This window comes from Mustelus asterias, chromosome 14 (genome assembly GCF_964213995.1).
Source record: "Mustelus asterias chromosome 14, sMusAst1.hap1.1, whole genome shotgun sequence".
NCBI lineage: Eukaryota > Metazoa > Chordata > Chondrichthyes > Carcharhiniformes > Triakidae > Mustelus > Mustelus asterias.
Window position 1 is genome coordinate 36,457,720 of NC_135814.1, and position 17,250 is coordinate 36,474,969.

The window sequence follows — 17,250 nt, forward strand, 5'->3', positions numbered from 1 at the left end:
CTCAATGAGCCCTCAGATGCCCTGTCGCGTGGAACATGTGCCAGTGTGCAGGAGGACCGGCTACAGGCCCTCCACAATGATCTCTGCCATCCGGGGATCACTCGGCTCTTCCATTTTGTAAAGGCCCGGAATCTGCCCTACTCCATAGAGGATGTCAGGTCGATAACTCGAAGCTGCCAGGTATGTACTGAATGCAAGCCGCACTTCTACCGACCTGACAGGGCACACTTCATTAAGGCCACTCGCCCTTTTGAACGACTGAGTGTTGATTTCAAGGGCCCCCTTCCTTCGACAGATCGGAATGTGTATTTCCTCAACGTGGTTGACGAGTACTCCCGATTCCCTTTTGCCATTCCCTGTTCTGACATGTCCGCTGCCACGGTCATCAAAGCCCTGCGGGATCTCTTTACCCTGTTCGGTTACCCCAGTTACATCCACAGTGATAGGGGTGTGTCGTTTATGAGCGACGACTTGAGGCAATACCTGCTCTCTAAAGGAATTGCCTCAAGTAGGACTACGAGTTACAATCCCAGGGGTAACGGGCAGGTTGAAAGAGAAAACGCTACAGTCTGGAAGGCTGTCTTACTGGCGTTAAGGTCTAGGGGTCTTCCAGTCTCCCGTTGGCAAGAGGTACTTTCTGATGCGCTCCATTCAATCCGGTCCCTCCTGTGTACGGCAACCAATGCTACCCCACATGAGCGGATGTTTACCTTCCCTAGGAAGTCTTCCTCTGGGACCTCACTGCCGTCTTGGTTGACGTACTCAGGACCGGTCCTCCTGCGGCGGCATGTTAGGACCCGCAAGTCCGACCCTTTGGTTGAACAGGTCTATCTCCTCCACGCCAACCCTCAATATGCCTATATAGCATATCCTGACGGGCGAGAGGACACGGTCTCTATCCGAGATCTGGCGCCTGCAGGGGACCTGGGAACCCCCGTCACTCCCGCACCCCTGGTTAGGGTTCCTTTGCCCATTCTCTCCCCTCCTGACAGTATCGGGACCTCCACTTAATCCTCTTACTCCCGTGTACAGCTTGCCTGAGTCCAGGAGATTGTCGCCACCTCGAGGTCCACCCGTGCGTGAGGAACTGGAGGAGTCACTGGACACCACCTTGGAGAGAGGGACACCACGGTCACCAGAACCGGCACTGGAGCCAGTGCTGCGGAGGTCGCAGAGACGGTGTGGACCTCCGATACGACTGAACTTGTGAATATATGGACAGTTCGTACTGGTTTTTTTTTGCCCCACCGGCCTTTGTTTTTAAAGGAGGGGTGAATGTGGTGAACCATAGATGGTTACCACTATGGGTACTGAACCATAGATGGTTATCACTATGGGTACTTGTACATATGTTACTCTTGTTACTGTTGGGGTTAGGGTTGGGGTGTTCCACCTGTTAGCATTGTTCTGTGGTACACTCTGGTTGGCTCCGCCTTCCTATAGGAGTATAAAGGTCACTGCACTTCCTAGTGACCCTTTAGTCTGGGATAGTATTGTTAAGCAGTGTGCTCTATTCTTGTTGCGAATAAAAGCCTTTATTTCCCGAGTACGATCTAGCCTCTCGAGTGAATTAATCGCGCATCACAATGGTCACAATCCAGCTGCATATTAAGGAAGTGAAAGCCCTTCTGATTAACAAAGATGTTAATCTAATAGTAGCTTCATTGCCAAACGAGTGCAATTCATCACCCTCAGATCTCTGGAAACTCTGCGAGGGAAGCAAAGATTTGTTTTATCTATGACAAAGAGAATAAAGTTGGAGAACTTCATAAGGAGGCTTTGCTGACCTGAGTGACCTAGTTGTGGGCTGCAGATTGCAAGATCCTATTGATCTCACCAGCTGATTCCTAGAAGGATATGACATGAAGAAATTGACTGCATTGTTCACTTGACAGTCGGGGAAACATGCGGCTACCTTCTCCTCTTGGGCAGAGGGCTGCTTCCAAAAGGCTGCAGATGTCTGCAGAAGAGGCACTGTTGCTAAGAGAAGTTGAGAAAGCTGACCCTTGGTCTATACACCCTATGCTGGTAGTATTAGCTCCTTCGAGATGCAACTCTGTCTCCATTCTCACTGTTCCACGCAACTATGCATGGTTGTGGATAAGGCAGCAGCAGCTGGAGTTGCTGTGTGGCTGCTGAGGTGGGGAAATCTCCTCAAAACTTCAAGCTATTGCAGAATTGATGGCCCCCATGTTGCAGTGGAGTCTCACAGGCGAGAGGGTGAGATTGAGTTCAGTAGAAACCAAGGCACCGAATAGTAGCTGGACAAGGTTGCTGATAACAAGTAAACCAGGCTGAAAAAAACCGCTCCTGTCAATGTTAGCGTTTTAATGTGACTGATGGGGAGGTGATGGCCTAGTGATATTATTGCTAGACTATTAATCCACAAACTCAGATAATGTTCTGGGTACCCAGGTTCAAATACAGCCACGGCAGGTGGCGAAATCTGAATTCAATAAAGAAAATATCTGGAATTAAGAATCTACTGATGACCATGAATCCATTGTTGATTGCTGGAAAAACCCATCTAGTTCACTAATGTCCTTCAGGGAAAGAAATCTGCCGTCCTTGTTTGGTCTGGCCTATATGTGACTCCAGAGCCACATCAATGTGGTTGGCTCTCAACTGCCCTCTGAAATGGCCTAGCAAGGCACTCCGTTCAAGGGCAACCAGGGATGGACAATAAAAAACAAAACACAGCTTGCCAATTTCAGCCTTTCTACCATTGCTGTGAGGTCAGTTTCACAACAATGAATCCGCATTGTGTATTCACCTTCTCCAACCTGGCAGGGGGCAGACGTGGTGTGAAACCCGAGCACTGGGTGGGAAAGAACAGATCCACGGTTAAAGAGGCTCTCAATTGCCTTTTAAACTGGCTCAGTTGGTTTCCCGCTAGACCCCACTGGCCTCAAAACCCACATTGGGGAAAGCCAGGTGGCGGGATGATGTCAGGATACTGACCGATGTCAATTTCAAGGGGGTTTATCTTTCCACATGCACTGAAACTCAGCTCCACTTGGGAAAACTTTCGCAACATTGTTAACATTTCAGGTTGATGAACTTTCATCGCAATTTGATGTTGAAGTCCATGAGCTGAGATCAATTTACTCAGCACGTACCATGAACATGAATATGGGTCCGTTCTGATCTTTATGACCCTGAGTGATAAAACATGATGGATTTACTCAGTGAACTGCTGGGCATTGCATAGCAGAACATTCTTACATTTACTCCATTGAAAAAAAAATCATCCGAAGTGGAGAAGTAATAAGAAGAGTAATGACCAGAAGTGAGAATTGCCTCAGAAAGCTAAATGACCGTGAGCCAGAGTTTCTTCACAGAAATTTCATGCTTATAAAGTGACTTTTTATATTTTAAACAATGAAGATATTTATTCATACTCTTGAAAATGATGTGCCTGTTTTACAGCAGACATTCCTGTTGGATACATCTTTCAGTAACAACAGATGTTTGTTCATGTATAACTTGGCAGAAGTAACACATGGACAATCTCAGTTGTCACTTGCCAACATAGGCACATTTTTCAAAAGCAAATACTGATAAATTAAGAAGTCAAATCTCTGTAACAAATTATGTAACTGTTGTGAAAAACCACTGAATAAGTTCAAGACTTTAGACGAACATTAAATTAACATCTCATCATGCACATCAAATTAAATGTCATTAGATGTGGCCTGTAGAAAGACTTGCATTTATATCAATGGCTTTCTCAGACTCAAGAGCTTTCAAAGTACTGCACAGCCAATGATGTACTTTTTGAAGCTTCATCGCTGTTGTAAACTGGCTCAGTTGCTTTTGGCTCAGTTTGGCTCAGGGGATGTTCACAGTAACTTCATTGCAGTGTTAATGTAAGCCCACTTGTGACACTAATAAATAAACTTTAAACTTTAATACAGGAAACATGACAGCTTATTTGCGCACAGCAAGCTCCCACAAGCAGCGACTTGATAGTGACAAAAATGATCAGTTTTACTAATGTTGATTGAGGAATAAGTCTTTTCTGCAACAGTGCCACAGGATCTTTTATGCCCACCTGAGAGCCACGACAGGCCTTGGTTTAAAGTTACGTCCGCAAGACCTCCGAATGTGCTTCACCACCTCAGTACTTAACTTTTTTGTGCTCCAGAGCATAGTTTTCTGGCCCCCTCCTGCTGGCAGGGTTTTCCAGTCCTGCTGAAGTCAATGGACTTTGGAACGGCTCACTGCATCTTTTGGCCCCATCCCCGCCATGATAAAACTCCATGTCTCTAGAGTAGGACTTAAACAAACAACCTTTGGACACAGCAGCAAGAATACTGCCAATTGGGTTCTGATTGACTAAAAGCACAACTTTATGATGCCATTGAGGATGTTTTGCCCACTGATGTTAGGAATTGGGATGCTATTGCACAATATATTGACATCAATACAGCTCTGATTCAAACGTAGACAGCAGAGCTGAATTCCAGAGGTGAGTGACAGTGAGTTCCCTTGACACCCACTCAAGGAACCCAAGCAAAACTGATGCCATTGGGAGTGAACTCACCGCGGGTTGGAGTCACACAGAGGAAAATGATCTTGATTGTTGCAGGCCATTTATCTTAGCACAAGGCCATTGTTGGAGGAATTCCTCAAAGCAGTGACCTATGTCCAACTTTCATCTGCTGCTTCATCAATTACCTTACCTTCATCATTAGGACAGAAGTCGGGATGTTCATCAATGATTGCATCGTGTTCATTTCCATTTGCAACTCCCCTGATAATCAATCAGCCTGTGCCAGCAAACAGCAAGACCTGAACAATGATCAAGTTTGTGCTGATATGTGGCAAGCAATATTATGCCACAGATGTACAAGGTAATGATGATCACCAACAAAACAAAATCCAGCTACCTTTCCTTGACATTCAATAGATTCTCATCCCCACTTCTGACAAGTTCAAGATAAGGGGGGAAAGATTCAGTAGAGATGTGCGGAGGAATTTTTTACACTGAGGGTGGTGGGGGCCTGGAATGCACTGCCAAGTGAGGTGGTTGAGGCAGTTACGTTAGCCACATTTAAGACTTATCCTGATAGGCATATGAACAAACGGGGAATAGAGGGATATAAGTGGTTGGTCTAGATAGGTAAATGTGATCGGCGCAGGCTTGGAGGCCGAAGGGCCTGTTCCTGTGCTGTACTGTTCTTTGTTCTTTGTTCTAAATCCCCAACCATTAATGTGTTGAGGATCACTATTGACCAGGAACTTAATTGGATAATCACATAAATACTGGAAATGCAGTGTGTAAGGCAGGTAGCTTATCTCCTGGCTCCCAAAATATCTTTTATTACCTCCAAGGCCTAAGTCAGAAGAGTGATGGAATATTCTCTACTTGCCGGGGAGAGTACAGCTCCAACATCTCTCAAGAAGTCCAACATCACCCAGGTCAAAGCAACTCATTTGATTGACCCCCCTATCCAACTCTTTAAACATTCACTTCCACCTTCTCCACTCCACTGTCGCTGCAGTATGTACAGTAAACAAACTGCACTGCAGAAACTTGCCAAGGCTCCTTCATCAGAACCTTCCAACCCCATAACCTCTACCATCTAGACAACAAATGCTGCAAGGTCAAGGGAACATCATCTTCACGCTCCCTCGAGGACGCACTATGTCACTATTTCTTCACTGTTGCTGAGTCAAAATCCTGGAGTTCCCTCCATAACAGCACAATGTTTGTATCTACACTATATGGGTGGTAGTGATTCAAGAAGGCAACTCACCATAAACCTCTCAAGGGTAATTAGGGATGGGCAAGAATTGGCCTTGTTAGCAATGCTGACATGCCATGAATAAATAAAACAGAAGATAATCTGACCATGTAGTCAGAAAAACAAATGCAACACAGATTTGAATTTCTGAAAGTGAAGTTCAAGGCAAAAAGAACTTTTTGGGGCAGAATTTTACACTGTCAGGTGGGGGCCCTATATAGTGCCATGGGGGCGTTCCCGCTACTTATCCTCCTATTCTTGCCCCAGCTGCAATTTCAAGAGTAGTTGGTTGAGATGGTGAAGTGACCATTTCCACCTCTGCCGCTATTTCATGTGCAGTGGGCTGAGGCTGGCAAAGGGTCAGATACCTGGCAGGTAACACAACCTGGGCTTCAGGCAGGAAGTGGGACAAAAATGTTGGATTAAAATAGCTGGTCATGTTGGAGAAGAGAGTTCATGGTCACATCAGCCCAAAAGGCTGTAAAGTGCCTAATCAGAAGATGAGGTGTTGTTCCTCCAGTTTGTGTTGGACTTCACCTCTTTCACTGTCGCTGGATCAAAATCCATGAACAATTGGCATGTGTGTGCACAAACCCCACATGGATAGAAGTGGTTCCAGAAGGCAGTGCATCACTTTCTCAAGGGCAATTAGGGATGGGCAAACATGCTGGCATTTACAAGTGAGGTTTACATCCTGTAAACAAGTTAAAAACAACAAAGTCAAGGGATTGAACTGAGACTGTTGTGGTTTGTACGGTTTAGCTACTCAATGAACAATGAGTCATCAGGGGAGTCAAATTCATACTCACAATCACAAAGTATTCTACAACATACATATTACAGGACATTAAAATATCAAGGATCTTAAATGACACCAGAATCACGAAAACACAGCCCAAGTAATCTTTTGATGTCATCTCTTTCTTAATTTAAACCTCAAATTAGGTTGTAGTAAATTCTGCTGTATAAATGCAAGTTATTGTTGTTTTAACAAGGCCTATATTTGAAAGCTGGGATCATTTTACTCTTACTAACATTCTCCTGCCAACTTTTGTTGGAAAATAAATAAAAGAGAAAAGGCAGCAGTTAGCATCCATAGCTTTGAATATATCACCATTCCTCACAATGTGACCCAAGATCAACTGGAGCCCATCTCTCCTTCTAACCTGGTTTTTGGTGACGCAGTGGTTAGCACTGCTGCCCCACAGCACCAGGAGCCCGGGTTAGATTCCGGTGTTGAGTGACTGTGTGGAGATTGCATGTACTCCCTGTGTCTGCATGGGTTTCCTTTCATAATCGAAAGATGTGCAGGTTAGGTGGATTGGCCATGCTAAATTCCTTCTTAGTGCCCAAAGATGTGTGGGTTAGGTGGATTAGCCATGGTAAATGTGCGGGGTTGCGGGGATAGGGCATAGGGAAGGGCCTGGATGGAGTGCCTTTTGTAGAGTTGGTGCAGACTTGGGCCAAATGGCTTTTTTCTGCACTGTAGGGATTCTATGGATTCTATTCTGTAGTTCAGCTCTGTGTACCTTTGAGCTTCAGTCACATCTTAAATTCAGACATCATGCAGTACCTTTCCATTTCCAGGTCATCTTTTGAAGTTGTCACTTTTGACACAAGAAATCCTGACAGAAACATTTTACCGTATTATTAACTGCTTCCTACAATTTAGAGCACCTGGGTGTATCTAGCCCATGGAGAACAGGAATTTTTCCCATTTTGTTCCAGTGGAGGTCTTTGCATGCTGCATTCTTAAACGGTTGCATGCATACATAAAGAGAATTCCAGACTGATGCACATCATATCATATCAATCCTTGTTGGGAAATAGCATAACTAGTCACAGCTGGTCAAACCCTGGTTCATCTCTCAAAACTAAACTGAAGCTGGGAACATAATGTCCATGATGGTATCATTTTATTGAATTATTTCTTGAATTAAAACATCTTTGTAGGGGTCATCTTCAACATGGTAACTGGTAGGTTTTAATTGGACATGTCCATTTCAAGATTTTATTTATCTTATTTTTTATGTAATCAAAAACATTCCTTTCTTCTGTGTCATTAACTATGTGTGAGGAAAGGTAAAACGCAAAAAACGGAGAGGAGACATATCCACCTGGTCATTGTGGCAGGGTGCCTAAGGTAGATTTCTGAGCCCTGCATGACCTAAATGCCAGTACGATGTTTGAGCAGACTGAATAAAATAACTCCCAACCATTCAGTTAGCAATAAGGCAACTATGTAGTACAAGGGCACTCACTAACTTTTGGCTGAGGCTATAGTTTCAACAGTGACTTCCTCAAGATCTGCTCAATTGACTGTAGGTTAAAGAAACAAGCTAACTTAAATATGTTTGAAATTAAAATAAACTCCAAGACCACCAAACGCATTTTGATAATTGAAAAAATATTTATCTAGTGAGCAGTTTTTGATCATTGAAAATCATGCTGGCATTGGAAGGTTTAGGAACATTTTTTCTCCTAAACTCTTGAATCAAGTGTTTCCTCTTTAGCTTCACAACAATCTGAGCAATCAGTGAAAATATTGTCCCAATTTCTCTTCTGTGACATAGAACCAAATCCATTCCACTCGTGCGCTGGCAAAGGCAGGTTCTTGGTTCAGTGTTTGCTGATGCTTCACCTTAAGCTACTTTTCTTGGCAGTTTTTGTCAGTGGCCATTTCTTTTCACTCTCAGGAGCAGGTCGATGGGGTAGGTCGCAAGTTCCACCTGAGCCAGAACAAAAATCGAACCCACACTGTGAGCATGATTTTCAACCACATGCTAACCATCTACTAATTCAGGTAATTGGCCAACACACAATCCTTTAGTGAAGAAGATCCCAAATATGTTTTTCCAAACTCCCCTTTGGAGATTCATGTCCCAGGTATATCTTTCCTTCTCTCTAAGAAACATTATAAATTTTGCAAAAAACTGGCCAATGTGTGGAACGCAATGGGAAAGTATATTGGGAATTTGACTCAATCACTTCCCTCTTCCCCATTCCCCTTTCCATCCATTTGAGTTGATGTAGCATGTATTCATAAAAATTGGCATGTGTGTCATCTATGACTATTAAGAAAAATATTTGGATAGTGGCCATTTTTTTTCTGTCTCGGTCGGTCTTGCTCTTTCATTTTTCCCTCTCTCTCTCTCTGTGTAAAATGGAACGTATTGGCTGCCAGCCCATTCAGAGTGGAAATAGGGAACTGATAGAATTATGAACAGCAGGCAATGGAAACACTGACAACAAATAACCTCCAGCACCAGATAGAAACTGGTTTATCAAATAAAAACAATGGACTGGATTTTTATGGGTAGGCTAAGGTCCCACCATCAGAGCTGGAAGAGGGTGTGGCCATTTAACTACCACGGATGAGAGGGTGGCGGTGGTGAGGAGGGCGGGGAGGATGTTGTGCAGTAGGCAACCAGTCAGGAAACAGAGATGGAAATAGTTGTGACAGACATCAAGTCATGCCATTGGAGGTGTTGGCTCCATATTTAAAGGTCTGTAAGCTAGATGCAGGAGAGAAATGGTCTCTGCTTAAAGAGACACATTCCGTAGCCATCTAAGGAATCCAGGCAATTTGTGTTGGCATGGCTGGGTGATGCGAGTGGGGAAAGTGGTGGGGGTAGGGGAGGAGAAAGAAGAATTATTGGAGTGGGATTTGGAAAACGCTCCAAAAGTGAAAGCACGTGAAGACAGACACTTAATACTGGGGGAAACGTGAACCTATTGGAAACTGGAAGCAACCATGGACTGTTTGGAATAAAGATTGTAATGCTAGTAATTCTGCAGAGAGTGCGATATATGGGCAGTATAAAACAGCGACTTTCCTTTCTCTCTTAAGGTTCTTGGCTCTGTCCCAAACCTTCCTTGTGTCTATCCCATCACGTCTTTCCTGTGATTCCTGGGACCTTTATGATGTATTGCCTAGTTCGCAGCTATCTTCACACCCTCATTGTCTGAGGAGGCATCATGCTCTAGTATATGCTCACTGTTCACTCTTTTTCATCTGCACAGCCAGGTTTTGTAGAGCATAGTAGAACACTGCACTAAGCAAAAACCTTGGTGAGAATATTGGAGGGCATCGCTAGATCATTATAAGCACTTGAATTACATTTTCAAGAGACAAATGGCCTGAGCCAAAGTTGTTTGGTTTGCCCCATGGTTTGTATCTGTATGTGGGATCACCATAGAAAGCATTCTTTCTGGTTGTATCACAGCGTGGTAGGGCTGCTGCTGTGTCCAAGACCGCAACAAACTACAAAAGGTCGTGAATGTAGCCCAATCCATCATGCAAACCAGCCTTCCACCCATTGACTCCGTCGACACTTCCCGCTGCCTCAGCAAAGCAGCCAGCATAATTAAGGACCCTATGCACCCCAGACATTCTCTCTTCCAACTTCTTCCGTCGGGAAAAAGATACAAAAGTCTGAAAACGCGTACCAACTGACTCAAGAACAGCTTCTTCCCTGCTGCCAGCAGACTTTTGAATGGACCTACCTCACATTAAGTTGATAGAAATCATAGAAACCATAGAAAATTACAGCTCAGAAACAGGCCTTTTGGCCCTTCTTGTCTGTGCCGAACCATTTTTTGCCTAGTCCCACTGACCTGCACTTGGACCATATCCCTCCACACCCCTCTTATCCATGAACCCGTCCAAGTTTTTCTTAATTGTTAAAAGTGACCCCGCATTTACCACTTTATCCAGCAGCTCATTCCACATTCCCACCACTCTCTGCGTGAAGAAGCCCCCCCTAATATTCCCTTTAAACTTTTCTCCTTTCACCCTTAACCCATGCCCTCTGGTTTTTTTCTCCCCTAGCCTCAGCGGAAAAAGCCTGCTCGCATTCACTCTATCTATACTCTATGTTCTATAGGAACATCTATGTTCTATAGGAACATTTAAGAAGCTATTGGATAGGCACATGGAGTATTTCGGGATGATAGGGAGGAAATAGCTTGATCTGGGTTTCAGACAAAGCTCGGCACATCATTGTGGGCCGAAGGGCCTGTTCTGTGCTGTACTGTTCTATGTTCCATGTTCTACTGTTCTATGTTCTATGTTCTATACCCATCAAAATCTTATACACCTCTATCAAATCTCCCCTCAATCTTCTACGCTCCAGGGAATAAAGTCCCAACCTATTCAATCTCCCTCTACACCCGAGCTATGACTGTAACACTACATTCTGCACCCTCTCCTTTCCTTCTCTATGAATGGTATGCTTTGTCTGTATAGTGCACAAGAAACAATACTTTTCACTGTACACTAATAATGTGATAATAATAAATCAAATCAAGTCAAATCAAAATCCGTGAAGACACATGGGATGAAAATGTATGGCAACTAGAAAGGCCTCAGTGTGTAGGCATTGTGGCTGCTTCCCAAGAACTGACCACACACATCCAGGATCCCTTTACATGGGTTGCAGACCAGCTGTACATTAAGTGAGTGGAATCCCTTCCTGCTGATGGCTGGTGGGAGCCTTGATGGCCACATGCGTGCAGTTGATCACATACTGTACATGGGGAAATCTAGTGATGGTCCCAAATCCAACTGCTCGGTCAGCCTGACTACCCAGATGGGTGTGAAAATGAATGTGTAAGTATTGACTTCTTAATGTAGGAGACACCTTGATGGACCACAGACTCAGAAATCCCACAGATGTCTTCAGTGAGTCTCTGGTAAAAACCAGAGACACAGAACCTTTATTGCAACTGGCATTGGATGCTCATCGCCATTCCGACATCTTCAGTCCCAGTATTCAGAATCCCCCTTCCCCAATCTTCAACAACTATCCTCATTGTCCCAGAAAATCCCAGCTAATATTTCAGATTTTTTCACAAAGAAATTACATTTCATACTTTGAAATCTTTCTATAAGCTGAATAAAACTCTTGTCAATGTCACCATAGTATTTTTTTTAGGAAACATTAAAAGTAATATTTAATTTAATAATTTAACATTGCAATTCTTTGTAATGAAAATCAAATTTCAGCCTTGTTACAGTTTAGATTTTCACATTCCGTGACGCCAACATGGGGAACAAACCCTCAGTAAAGATGATTCACAAAGGACATTAACAGTACAGCATGTTTACCAATCTCACCGTGTGCTCTATGCAAGGTTCAAAAGGAGAAAATAAACACTTGTGTTCTTTTGGTTTTCACAAGATGATGAAATAATGAGTGCAGGGATTGATCAGGGGAGATTCATTGTGTGGCTTTTATTACAACTGAGGTTTAATCTTCAGGATTGAGTGACTTACACTGGTGCCAAAGTGGGCCATGAGTGCTCTCTGAACAAAAGATACAACAGCAACTGTAAAGTTCACATGTCTGGATTCCTATAACATAATCAGGCCTTTCCTGTAATCTGCATATTATTGCTGCATTTTCCTTCTTATTTTTGCACCTTCCTCTGCATTTTCCAGTGGCCACAAAACCACACAACCTCTGCAAGACGTACTGGATCATCGACACGGATGCCATCATCTCATGTGAGAACACCATCCACTGAGTACACGGTACATAATCTTGCAACTCGGCCAATGTTGGCTACCTGATACGCTGCAGGAAAGGATGTCCCGAGGCATGGTACATTGGCGAGACCATGCAGACGCTACGACAACGGATGAATGGACACCGCTCGACAATCACCAGGCAGGAGTGTTCCTTTCCTGTCGGGGAACACTTCAGCAGTCAAGGGCATTCAGCCTCTGATCTTTGGGTAAGCATTCTCCAAGGCAGCCTTCAAGACACAAGGCAACGCAGAATCGCCGAGCAGAAACTGATAGCCAAGTTCCGCACACATGAGGACGGCTTCAACCGGGATCTTGGGTTCATGTCACACTATCTGTAACCCCCATGACTTGGCTGGGCTTACAAAATCTCATTAACTGTCCTGGCTGGAGACAATACATATCTCTTTAAACTGCGCTTAACCCTCTCTCCACTCGCATTGTCTGCACCTGTAAAGACTTGATTATCTGTTAAGATTTGCATTCCAACCATTATCTTGTAATTGAGTTTGTGTCTATATATGCCCTGTTTGTGAACACAATTCTCCACTCACCTGATGAAGGAGTGACGCTCCAAAAGCTCGTGCTACCAAATAAACCTATTGGACTTTAACCTGGTGTTGTGAGACTATTTACTTTATCATAAGGGCAAAGCACCAATCTCCATTCACTTTGCCCCTTGTAGTATCATGTCTCCAGTTTCTTTTCATAAATGGTGAGTGCAAGTCCTGACTTCCTCATTTCATCTCTTCCTTACTCTCTGATGCCTCCATTTTAGAATAGAAACTAAGGTGTGTACTTGTTGTACCCATTCCCACATATTCTATGCCTCTCACCCTTCACTTAAAATCTTTGCTTTCTACCACATACCCAAGTACAAAAGGTTTAACCAATATCTTCACTGTTTTCTCCATCATCGATTTCTTACACCCAGTTATTTCAACTTCCATCTCCATTCAGCATGTTCTTTGATTTGATTTGATTTATTATTGTCACATGTATTAACATACAGTGAAAAATATTGTATCTTGCGCGTTATACAAAGCATACCGTTCATAGAGAAGGAAATGAGAGAATGCAGAATGTAGTGTTACAGTCATAGCTAGGGTGTAGAGAAAGATCAACTTAATGCAAGGTAGGTCCATTCAAAGGTCTGACAGCAGCAGGGAAGAAGCTGTTCTTGAGTTGGTTGGTACATGGCCTCAGACTTTTGTATCTTTTTCCCGACGGAAGAAGGTGAAAGAGAGAATGCTTGGGGTGTGTGGGGTCCTTAATTATGCTGGCTGCTTTGCTGAGGCAGCAGGAATTGTAGACGGAGTCAATGGATGGGAGGCTGGTTCTCCTTCCACTGGCTGTTGGCCTGCAACAACAACAACAACAGCTATTTATATAGCACCTTTAGCATATTTAAGCTTTCCAAGGTTCATGGGAAGTGTTTTTTTTAATTTATGCAGTTATTTCCCAATCCCTAATTGCTCTGGAACTAAGTGGCATGCTAGGCCATTGCTGCGGATCTGGAGTCACATAGGCGCGACCAAGTAAGGATGGCAGTTTTCCTGCCCTCAAGGATATTAGTGAACCAGATGAATTTTTTTTCACAACAGTTGACAATGGTTTCATGGTTGTCATTAAACTTTTATTTCCAGATTTGTATGGAATTCAAATTTCACCATCTGCTGTGGTGGGATTTGAACTAAGATCCCCAGAGCATTACCCTAAGTCTCTGGGTTACCTGTCCAGTGACAATGCCACCATGCCACCACAAAGTTTGCTTTCAAGTCATATAAGGCGATATTAGGGCAGAATCTTGGTTTTATGGAATGTCTTAAAGGAACAAAGGGAGGACATGAGGTGGAAAGCTTTAGGAAGAGAGTTCCAGAATGTAGGGTGCTGGCAGCTGAAGGTATGACCACCAAAGTAAACAATTAAATTTGGAGATGCTGTCGAGGCTGGAAATAGCTGAGCACAGATATTTTGAAAGGTTCTGGGGCTGGACAAGGTCACAGAGATAGGGAGCAGAGAGGCCATAGAGGGTTTTGAAATAAAAATGAGAATTTTAAAATCAAGACATACTTTGTTTTTTCTAGGAGTCAATGTAGGTCAGCAAGCACAGAGGTATTGAATGAACGGGCCTTGGTGTGAGTAAAATCACAGACAATAGGATTTGGATCAACCTCAAGTTCATGGAGGTCAGAATGAGGGGAAGCTGGCCAGGAGTGCAATGGAATAATGAAGTCCAGAGGTAACAAAGGCATGAATGAGGATTTCAGCGGCAGATGAGTTGAGGTGGAAGTGGAGTCAGGCAATGCTAACTGTAGGAGTGTAAATTACATATATATTACAATTGGATTAGTAATTCTTCAATGATGTCACCTATGATTAGCTAGAGAATACATTGTTCTATAACAATACTGATGTTTTGATTTGCAGTACAGTATATATTATAAAAAATACTTATTAATCTTCTGTGGTCAAACTCATGAATGATCCTAATTTTTCCTTTCCCTGCAATCCCACAACAATCTTGATGTAACAACGAAAATGAAAGTGAAATACTGCAGATGCTGGAAATCGTTGGTGAAGACAGAAAGTGCTGGAAATACTCAGTAGGTCAGGTAGAATCAGTCAAGCATAGAGTGGTTGCAGCACAGAAAGGAGACATCTATTGTTTATTTATCTACCTCACTACCATACTTGCACCACCAACCCTTTTGTTATTTATTCTCTCCTGTCTTCCATCCGATCACAGACTTTCCCTTTGTCCTCCCACTCTCTGCCTCCTTTCACTTGTTACATTTCTAACTATTCCCTGTTCATATGAAAGGTCAGTTATCTGAAATGGGGGCAGCGCGGTGGCACAGTGGTTAGCACTGCTGCCTCACAGTACCAGGGACCCAGGATCGATTCCCGGCTTGGGTCACTGTCTGTTTGGATGGTCTCCCGGTCTCTGTGTGAGTTTCCTCCGGGTGCTCCGGTTTCCTCCCACAGTCCAAAAGATGTGCAGGTTAGATGAATTCGCCATGCTAAATTCTCCCTCAGTGTACCTGAACAGGTGCCAGAATGTGGCGGCTGGGGGATTTTCACAGTAACTTCATTGCAGTGTTAAGGTAAGCCTACTTGTGACTAATAAATAAACTTTAACTGGACTTCTTCTCTCCGCCTCGCAAAATAATCTTATAATTTGGAAGTACTTGAAGGAAGCAGCAATGGCCCCTGAAATACTCCAGGGGATGGATAATTGGCTGATGCTTAGAATCAATAAGGTTGAGGAAAAAAATTCAAGGATAGTCTAAATTCTGGAAAGTGATGAAGGAACGAACACTAATGGTGAATGGGAGCGTCAAAGGGTTCATTGGCTTTGTGCCACATGCTGCTTGGTAATTATCCATTAATAGTTTTGCCAGCTTCAGAGTCAGATTGCAGACAGCCTTTTTCAGCAAGTATGGATCTGTTGTGATTTGTGCTTTATTTATTTCACACTGTCAGAATTTTCCAACCCATTCGACGTTTGGTAGACGGTTTACAATACTGGGCAGTGCGACACTTTGAAATTGTGATAGTTTGAAAGCGTGACATTGCCAGTTCAACACATGCTAAGCATGTGGGACCCAAAACATCCTATGGATTGGGGCAGGACAGTGGCGTATGCCAAGCAGCAGGGGCAGATGAAGGTGGAATCTGGGCAGGACTCACTTCAGCTGGCTCTTCATCTCCTTGCAGGAAGGAGGAAATATTCCAACAGAAGGAGGAGTGGGCACCTCTTGCAGCTATCCCTTCTGCCAGGACATCCTGCCCCAGCAGCAACTTCACAAGTTATGTCTTATTGTCTACCTCAGTGAAAATGTGTCTGCCTGATTCACTTAGAGACACCACTAAGGAACGGAGGCTCTATGCCAGTTTTTCACTGGGTAATTGGTTTCCATAAGGAAAACAACAAGAAAGAACCTCCAATTGATCAAGAAAAGAATCCCAGTTGCCCCTGGAATTTTCAATTCCTCTCCCCATCCGACTCCCACCACCCATGAAGCAACAAGGAGAAATTCTGAAATTATGCAGCTGGTACCCAAGTAGCACTGTAAATGGCATAGGTTCCCTCACCCTTTATTAAGTTTTAAGTTTAAGTATTAGTGTCACAAGTTGGCTTACATTAAACACTGCAATGAAGTTACTGTGAAAATCCCTCGTCGCCACACTCCGGCGCCTGTTCGGGTACACTGAGGGAGAATTTAGCATGGCCAATGCACCTAACCAGCACGTCTTTTGGACTGTGGGAGGAAACCGGAGCACCCGGAGGAAACCCATGCAGACACGGGGAGAATGTACAAACTCCACACAGTTGGTGACCGAAACCGGGAATTGAACCCAGGTCCCTGGCGCTGTGAAGCAGCAGTGCTAACCGCTGTGCCACCGTGCCGCCCTAGATCATATATAAATGATCTTGATGCTGCTCCCAGAACTTAAAAGGATGTTAATGTCAAGGTCCCAATTCAACCATAACTTCTGTGGTGAAGTGGAGCCACCCTGAGTTATTACATTAGATCATTTAACAACATAGGTGCATGGGATTAACCTAGAAAATTTAAATCGTTGAAGCAAAAAACTTGTTATAAAGATTTATGGAAACCAATAAGGAATATTGTAAACATATAAAAGAAATAAAAAAGTGCTAAAATAAACACTCAGGATAAAAATAACCCCCCCCCCACCACTCCCACCTGCAAGCTTGACCTGCCTCGACCCAAATCATCACCGTCACCCCTCAGCCCCCTCACGCAAACACATACACACACGGAAACACACACTAATACACAGGTTCGATGTTGACACTCCTACCTTAAGGTCCAACCCCCAACCCCGAGACCTGACATCCTTGCACTCACTCCACCCCTGAGGCTTGACTACCTTCACCCCCATCCCCACTCCCCTCCATGGCCTGACCCCTCCTCCCCCTGCTGACCTCTGATCCCACTT